Below are 10,004 nucleotides of genomic sequence, written 5' to 3'. Positions count from 1 at the left end.
AAAATATAAATTTTTCATAGAATTGGCAGATAAATCTGTGACTAAAGATAAACTTCATGGGAAATACTTTAAGAATGATAACATGAGTGCCAGGGTGGCTCAGTCTGCTTTTGGCTCAGGTCATGATCTCAGGGTTCTGGAATCAAACCCCACATCAGGGTCCTTGCTCTATGCTCACAGGGATCTTGCTTCTCCCTCTCCTCCCTGCTCATGCACCCTCTTACTATCTCTCTCTCTCTCAAAATAAATAAATAAATAAATAAATAAATAAATAAATAAATAAATAAGTCTTAAAAAGAAAGAAAGATAACATAGGAACCAGGAAACACAAGCCAGAAAAGAGATATCCTGAGCTTTGATGTATATGGGAAGTTCATGATTGAATTAAACAAATTTTGTCTGAGTCATTCTTTGCTTTACTCACTAATATCGTCGTATTCTGGATTCAATTGGATATGACAACAAAGTGCCCAATAACTTCAATGAACCACAATTTAGTGTTTTTGTTTGCTCGTCTGACCATCAAAAAAAATGTACATCAACAAGGAAATGATCAGTGTCTTAATTGAGCATAAAAAAGTATAGGTCTACTGTGGAAGAAATAATTGAAGAAGAAAGATATTCATGATAGTGGCAGAAATAAAATTCAGAATAATTGTACACATAGCAAATCCTAAATCTACCATTAGGATAAACATGTAAATTGTGCATGGTTGCTGCATTATGAAAACAAATTGTATTTCTACATTCTAGCAAAATCAACTGAAAAATAAAAATTTAAAAACACTACTATTTATAATAAGAAGAAACAATGAAAGCTCTAGAAATAAATCTAATAAAAGGTGTGCAAGGCATTAAAAGCTACAAAGTATTACTGAGACTAGTTAAAGAAGGTGTAAGTAAATGGAGAAATATACCATGTCCATGGACCAGAAGATGGACTATGATTGAAGTGTCAAAACTCTCCGTATTGATCTACAAAGTCAACTCAGTTTGAACAAAATCCCAACAGGCGTGTGTGTGTGTATGTGTGTGTGTGTGTGTACGTGTGTAAATGGACAAGCATTTACATGAAAATGTGAAAGCAGCAGAATAGCCAAGGAAATCTTAAAAACAAACTTGTAAGACTTAGATGACCAGATTTTTAAACTTTATCATAGAGCAACACTAATTAAGACAGAGTGGCCTGAGCTCAAGGATATCTATATAGATCCATAGAACAGAATGAAGAGTACAGAAAGAGACCTATGCGTAAATGATCACTTGATTTATGATAAAGGTATAATTCCGTAAGAAAAAGATGGTCTTTTAAATGAATGTTGCTTTGTTCAATTGGATCCATATGGGAGAAAAAAAAATCTTACCTTACATCATATGCAAAGAAAAATTCAAGATGGATCATAGAATTAAAAAAAAATTTCTAGAAGAAAACATATAAGAAAATTTTCATGACCTTTTGGCAGGTAAATAATTCTTAAATATGATACACAAAAGCACTAACTATTAAAGAGAGATATTATAGTTGAGCTTGATTAAATTAAGAGCCTCTGTCAATTAAAAGGCACCATTCAGAAAGTACAAGGCAAGCCACAGACTGGAAAAAATAGTGTAATTGCACATATATATATATATATATATACATATTCAACATTATACTCATTTCCAGACTCTTTAAAGAACTCCTGGTAATCAATAATATAAAAATCAAACAACTCAACAACAACAAAAGAGCATACCTCTGAGTAAACTTTTGGAAAAGGGTTCAACATTATTAGTTATTGAGGAAATTGAAATTAAAATTAGCATTATGGGAAGATCCTCTCCCACAGTGTTGGCATGAGAAGCTCTGTGGACCCACTTCTTGAGGAAACAACCATAAGAAATGACAACTATTTTTTAAATAAAATAAACATTTAGGGACTCTGGGGTGGCTCAGTGGTAGTGTCAGACTCTTGGTTTCGGCTCGGGTCGTGATTTCAGGGTCATGGGATTAAGCCCTGCCACTGGCTCTGGGCTCAGCATGGAGTCTGCTTCAGATTCTCTCTTGCTCTCTCTCTCCTTTTGCCCCTCCCTCCCATGCATGCATGTGCACATTCTGGCTCTAAAACACATGGATAAATAAAATCTTTAAGAAAAACTTAAACATTTAAAATCTCTAGGAAAAGGGTCGCCTGGGTGGCTCAGTGGTTGAGCATCTTCCTTTGGCACAGGGCATGATCCCCAAGTCCCAAGATCGAGTCCCACATCGGGATCCCCACAGGGAGCCTGCTTCACCCTATGCCTGTGTCTCTGTGTCTCTCTCTGTGTCTCTCATAAATCAATAAATAAAATCTTAAAAAAAAATAAAAATAAAAAAATAAAATTTCTAGGAATGGTTCAAACTCAGGAAGCAAATGAAGAAACATTTATTCAAGAAAATATTTGCAAATCATATCTCTGGTAAAAGATTTGAGCCCAGAATGTGTAGAGAACACCTACAACTCAATAACGAAAAATCCGCTATTACAAAATGGGCAAAGTCTACACTGTTGAGTATAACACAGGCCCCGGGAAAGGCTGAAAAGGCAAGGTAAAGAAATAGGCTGCATCCTGGAAGGCCTTTGCACTAAACCAAGGAGTCTGAACATTGTCCAGAGAGCTATGGGAACTAGCAAAGATCTTAGGCATTGAGTGAAGAGATGAGATGACATCCTAGAAGGACCCATCTGCTTGGATATGGAGGTGGGTCGCAGCTGATTCAGACTGAAGACAGAAACTAAAGCAGAAGCAAATGATGGGGGATCCCTGGGTGGTGCAGCGGTTTGGCGCCTGCCTTTGGCCCAGGGCGCGATCCTGGAGACCTGGGATCGAATCCCACGTCGGGCTCCCGGTGCATGGAGCCTGCTTCTCCCTCTGCCTGTGTCTCTGCCAATCTCTCTCTCTCTCTGTGACTATCATAAATAAATAAAAATTAAAAAAAAAAAAACAGCAAATGATGATGAGCAAAGAAGAGCAGATCTTACTGTGCCTCCAAGGCAGAGTCTCGAGGAATTGGTGGCCAATTAGATGCAGTGGATGGAGGAGCCAATAAGGCCACAAAAGTGGCAATCCCACAGACCAGATGCAGTTTGCATATTTTCTGTGTATCTTGACACTCAAAAAATTACATTTGAAGGGCATTGGCCCATCCAACCCTGTTTGCTCTAGTCCCCACCATTCCCTATTCTCTGTGGCCCGGCTGGACTCTACCTGCCTGGTTCCTGAAGGAATGACCCTATTAGACAGTCTTTTTTTTTTTTTTTCCTCATGTTTGGTTATGCTGGGGTTGTGAAGAGACACATGGCTGAGGAAGGACTAAGCAATAGTGAGGCAAGGTGACTTCATTTCTCCCCTCTGACCCTGGTTCTCCCACCATGCCTGACCTCCAATCACCACTCTACCCCCACACCCAATCCTTTGACCAATCTCCATTGGATGTTCTGTAGAAAAAATCAAGAAAAGAGGAGGAATCTGGACCTTTTCTCTCATAGATGCCTTGAAAAGCTTGGAAAGCTCTATTAGGCATCTACTAAATTCCATATCAGGTTGCTAATCTTTATTGCAGCATGGCAGGAATCTAGGATGATTTTATTTTACAGGTGAGTAAACAGGTGCAGTTTAAGTAAGCCAAGTTGCCGATATGCTTTAGAATACTGCGTGGAACTTTCTTATAAACAGAGGATCAGGGTATCCCTGGGTGGGTCAGCGTTTTGGCGCCTGCCTGTGGCCCAGGGGCAATCTGGGAGTCCCGGGATCGAGTCCCGCATTGGGCTCCCAGCATGAAGCCTGCTTCCCCCTCTGCCTGTGTCTTTGCCTCTTTCTCTCTCTCTCTCTCTCTTTCTCATGAATAAATAAATCAATAAATTAAAAAAAAACAACAGAGGATCATAAAGCATGGGCTCATCCTTTTCCTAAGCCATTTGATTTTTTATAGCCCTCATTTACATTTATGATGGATTCAGAGGTCCATTCACCAGAATCTCTGACCAGCAAAATTAGTAAGAATTATAGCTGATTCATATCTTTGCCAACATAGGATACTGTATAAATTGGCCGCAATCATATTGGAAAGGTGTTTGACAGTAGTCCCTTTGTCTGTTGCAGGTTACAAAGCACCATAAAATGTAATGACTTACAAGCAACTAATTTGTTATCTTTCACAATCCTGTGGAAGATACCTGGAAGTAGTTCCAGCTTCAAACCTCTCAGGCAGGGGGCACCTGGGTGGCTCAGTCGGTTAAGCATCTGCTTTGAGCCCAGGTCATGATCCTGAGATCATGAGGTCCCGAGATGGAACCCCGTGTGGGCTCCCTGTTCAGTGGGGAGTCTGCTTGTCCCTCTCCCTCTGCTCCTCCTCTCCCATTCCCCCTTCCCCCACTCCTGCTCTCTCTGTCTCAAATAAATAAATCAAATCTTAAGTTAAAAAAGAAGAAACACTACCCAGGCAGTTGCTAGCAAAAGGTAGTAAATACTGGATTTTTTGAAGACTTGACTGGGCTTGGCATAGAAGATGGCGTAGTCACATGGTTGGCAGTCCATTGTGGCTGTTTACTGTGAGTTGGGTGGGGCTCTCTATCAGAGCGCTTACCTGTGGCTTTTCCATGTGGCTTGGGCTTTTTGCAGCATGGTGGCTAGATTCTGAAAGCGAGCATCCCCAGAGGGAGTGCTCCAAGGGACCAAAGCAGAAACTGCAAGGTTTCTTAAGATCTGGTCTTGGGAGTCCCATGACATCACTTCAGCAACATGTAACATGCCAGTTATATGGGGTCAGCCCAGAGTCAGTGTGGGAGAGGACTACACAGGGATGAGTATCGGGAAGTGTAGCTCACTGGGGCCATTGTTGGACACCAGCTCTCCCAGTGTTCTCTGACTTCCAATGTTTCATTTCCCTCCTAGCAGGAAAACGCTCTCATGACCTTCACGAGGCCTCCAAGGTCCCTATCAGGGTCAGGCTTGAAGTCTGTGATTTCATTATCTACATCAAACCCAGACATCAGTGGGGCTTCTTGGGGCCATTCCCTCAGCTGAAGCACCTTAAGCCCAGCGTCTAGAGTGTGATTCTCTCAAGCTTTAGATTTGGGAATTGGGGAATTGAAGAGACCAGTTGTCATACACACCCAACATATAACAGGGTCAGACAGGAACTAGTGCTCAAGATACCTTCATTTAACAAGGCATAGGACGGGGCCACCTGGGTGGCTCAGTTGGTTAAGCATCTGCCTTAAGCTTGGTTCTGATCCCAGGATCCTGGGATCAAGCCCCCAGGTTGGGTTGGGTTGTCTGCTCAGTGGGGAGCCTTCTTCTTTTGCTCTCCTTGTCACTCCCCCTGCTTATGCTCTCTCTCTCTCTCTCAAATAAAAAATTATTATTATTATTTTTAAAAGGTACAGGACAGGAAAGGCACAACTGTCTGGGGACTATGGAAATTTTGTTGAGTCCCATCCTCCTCCCTACAAGTGATTCTTTTTGGCTCTAGGCTCTGTTATCTAGGCTCTTGGTTCTGAGGGGTCTTCTCTCTGCAGAAGAAATAACACTTCAACAGCTAAGCTGATTTCTCAGACTCGCTCATGCCTGTAGAAGTTGGGAGCCTACAGCTCTTTTCCTGTTGCACTGCCTCTGTCCCTTTAAGTCCAAGTAGGTGGTTATGTTTGTTCACTGGCTTAAAAATCAGTAGGTAGGTTTTCTGTGATTATTGTTGGTGCTCCCTCCATGAGACAAAAGCCACATCCATAAAAGTCTCTCGATAGGCTGCATTCTCCTTTGGGATGAGCACTGGGGGGCTTGGAGTTGATGTTTTAAAGGTTCTTAGAAAACTTCTTGTCTAGCAGGTAAGGTTTGAGACATACCCCCTTAAATTTTTTTTTTTGTTCTTAAGATTCTCTTTTTAAATTCTATTTTACTTAAATTCAATAAAGTCGTAAAGATTCTTAAAAGCCTATTGCCTACCTAGGAAGTCAATGAGGTACACACACGTTTAATTTGAGTTGTCATAAAAGGATCTTATGACTGGGCTGTCAGGGTGGCTCAGTCAGTTAAACATCTGCCTTCAGCTCAAGACATGATCCTAGGTTCCTGGAATCGAGCCCTACATCAGGCTCCCTGCTTAGTGGGGAGTCTACTTCTGCCTATCCCTCCCTGCTGCTTGTACTAGTTCTTTGTCTCAAATAAATAAATAAATCTTTTTTTTTAAAGCATCTTATGACCGCATCCTTACCTTAATATAACTAGAAAGACTGTCATCGACCCCTCTATTACCACTAGATTCTAATTAAAAACTGGACAGTTTCTTCTTTAGTTCAATGCTCTTTCTATTTTTTTTAAAGATTTTATTTATTTATTCATGAGAGACACACACGGAGAGAGAGAGAGGCAGAGACATAGGCAGAGGGAGAAGCAGGCTCCCAGCAGGTAACCAGATGCAGACTTGATCTCAGGACCCCGGGATCACCACCTGAGCCTAAAGCAGATGCTCAACCACTGAGCTACCCTGGTGTCCCTCCTCCTATTTTTATTATAGGCAATAGAAGATACCAGTTATCACTTTCACCATTCTGCCTAATAATCTCCTTAACAAAGCCACATGTTTGTTAAGCACTCTTCCTATTGTCTATACTTACTCAGCAGATAGTGTTGCTAATTGTCCTTCCATATATGATTCACATCCTCTTTAATCAGCCTCCAATAATCACCTACTCATTATCTTACTCACTGTCTTACCAAGAATTTGGTCACTGTATTCTGACGGCCTGTCAAGCTTCTCTCACTATTAAGGCCCAAAGTCAAAATTACGTGTTTTAGGTTTTTGTTACAAAAACACGTCATATATAAGTACCAATTTCTGTTTTTTTAATCTATTTGCTGAATAATAAGCCACTTCTAAAATGTAGTGTCTTAAGACAACAATGTATTTTGTGTCATAGTTTTATTATTTCATGGGGCAATTCTCATTTAGAATCTCTCAGTATAGTTCAGGATGGAACAACCTGAAGACTGAGCTGGTCCTCCAAGATGACTTCCTTACAATGAAGAAGAGCTGATGCGGACTGTTGGCTGGGACCATCTACCAGTTAACCTTCCTACCTTTTTTGCTCTTTCCTTCCTTCTCCCATCAATCTTTGTCTTTCTTCCTTTCTTCCTTCTCTTCCCCCTTTCTCTCTGATGCTTTGAGACTTTCAGTCTTGCAGTGAGGAGGAGAGAGGCTTTCGCCTGGTTTCTGGATCAGATTTGTCGGGGGTGCATTTCTGGTCCATAGGAGCAGAGCATGCTGTATCTCCCACTTCTGATAGGTTTGCTGCGACATGGGATACCTAAGAGAATTGAGCTCTAAAGCTGTAAAACCATGAGCAAGAGGCTGATAACTACAATCCATCAGCCAGCAGCCAGAAAGAAAAGTAATGAACAGAACACTCAGATTTGGAAGGTTTTAGTGAATTAGAATTGCTGGAAGAGAATAAGAACACTTAAGGAGATTCTATTAAAACCTTTAAAAAAGACCTTTTGAAATGAAAGATTTAGAATTCAAAATTCAGAAATTGAATCAAAGGAGAAATTAGTTACTGATGAACACCTAACAGGTAGCCTATAAAAACTACTGAGAGAAAAATGACAAAACATGGAGCAAAAACTAAAGAAGTAAAGTAAAAATAATATAAATGAAAGACAGACTTAAGAGGTTTAACATTTGAACATAAGTCATAAAAAAGACATATTTTACTGGATAGAAAATAAGTATTTAATGAGAAAAATATCATAAATCAAAAAAATAAATGAAGATTGTGAAAATATTTTCAAACACTTATGACAGTGTTATCACCTATAAGAAAATGTTAAAATTTTTTTAAATGATAAAAGTTTTGAGATAAACTACAGATCCAGATATAAAATAAACACATAAGATTTTCCTCAACTTATGATGGTATTATGTCCCAATAAAATCATCATAAGTTTGAAAATATCAGAAGTTGAAAATGCACTTAATACACCTAACCTACCAAACATCATAGCTTAGCTTAGTCTCCCTTAAACATACACACTTGCATTGTGCAGAACACTTGCATTAGCCTACACTTGGGCAAACATCATATAACACAAAGTCTATTTTTTTTATAAAGTATTGAACATGTCATGTAATCTATTGAATGCTATGCTAAAGGGAAAACAGAATGGTTGTATGCATACAGAATGGTTGTCAGTACTGGTTATTTACCCACTGACATGGCTGACCAGGAGCTGCCACTCACTGCCACTGCCCAGCATCACAAAAGAGTCTCATACTGCATATCACTAGCCAAGGAAAAGACCAAGTGTTGAAATTCGAAGTACGGTATCTATTGGATGCATATTGCTTTCATACCATCATAAAGCTGAAAAGTCCTAAGTTGAACCATCATAAGTTGGAGACAATCTGTAACAGATGTCTTACTTCTATCAAGAAGGAATAGTTGTATAAATTTGGATATAGCCATCCTGTGAAATACTATGTTACCATTAAAAAGATGCATTGAAGGTATAAGCAGCATACAAAGAAAATGTACATGATGTGATCCTGTTTTTATAAAGCAAACAGTAGCCCCAAAGCCTCAATTTTTCTTCATGTATGGCGCACTATGTATTTGTGTGCATATGATAATAGAGCAAGAGAAATATATCAATATTTATGACATATGAATGTTATAGATGTGTACAAGGAATGAAAGGAAGAGACAATAAAAACGAAGAACATGAAGGTTATTCCTGACAAAATAGCAAGCATGATATGGCATAAAGTAGGCAAAAGTATACATCTGTATGTCTATATGCATAAAGAGATATATAAAAGGAGAAGCTTTAAATTTTAATGGAGGTTATCTCAGGATGAAGGGATTTCAAGTATCAGTTTCTTGCATATACACATGTTAATAATTGCTTGAATTTTTCTACTGGGAATATATAATATTTATATCCTCAAATCTGAAATTATTTTCATTGTAAAAAATGGAGAGAGGAGATGAGGGCTAAACTTTTGGAGTGAACACATCTTGAGATAGAAGAGGCCTGAAAGGATGCCTGGTTGGCCATCAAGAAGGAAAGAAATGTGCTTATAAGCAACACTGGGCAGTCCTGTGAAAGAGACTTAGTAGCTCAAGAAATGAATGGAGGCCAAAATAGCTCTAATTGTAGGGAAGGAAACCCCTGCTGCACCTCTTTCTAGGAGTGCTCTTCTCTCTGAGAGAGAGGTGAGGACCCTCATGGGTGTGGCAACCAAGCCAATAGCAGTGCTGGAACTGGAGGAATGGTTTCTGTGTAACAGTGACTGAGAAATGACAACTGCTGTCAGCAAGTGATGCAAATCCAGAACTCCTGCCTCATTTCCTGGCCTTCTTCCCATAATCCTCTGGGGCCAGAAAGGGGCAGACTCTCCCTGTCCATCTTACTTTCTGGATCCCCATAAGAATAACTAACCTTGAAGGGGCGCCTGGGTAGCTCAGTCAGTTAAGCATCTGCCTTTGGCTTAGATCATGATCCCAGGGTCCTGGGATGTAGCCCCATGTCAGGCTCCCTGCTTAATAGGGAGTCTTCTTCTCCCTCTGCCTCTGCCACTCCCCCTGCTTGTGCTCACTCTCTCTTGCTTGCTTTCTCTAATAAATAAACAAAATCTTAGAAAAAAAGAACTAAACTTAAAAGCTTAGTGAGGAGGTTACAGATGCTAGCCTTGATGTGCTAAAAATATTAAAAGGGAAGGGGAGCGAATGTTCAAGGAAGTATTTAAATCATCTGTCAAAATGATAACTTGGTTTACAAGAACATGTCTTGATGCATAATTCTACTTTCAATATGGACAGTATCATCTTTTATTTGCTTTTCTTTTGTATAATTGCTAATTCTCTTTCCCCATCTCTAGGAGTTCTGAGGTATAAAATTCATGTGCTTGGAAACTCAAAAGAGGAAAGTATATAATTATGTTAAAAATATTACTACCTTCACAACAGGTGCCATTTATAGTGTCC

Source organism: Canis lupus, chromosome 27 (genome assembly GCF_003254725.2).
Source record: "Canis lupus dingo isolate Sandy chromosome 27, ASM325472v2, whole genome shotgun sequence".
NCBI classification, from domain to species: domain Eukaryota; kingdom Metazoa; phylum Chordata; class Mammalia; order Carnivora; family Canidae; genus Canis; species Canis lupus.
This window is presented reverse-complemented; position numbering follows the sequence as displayed.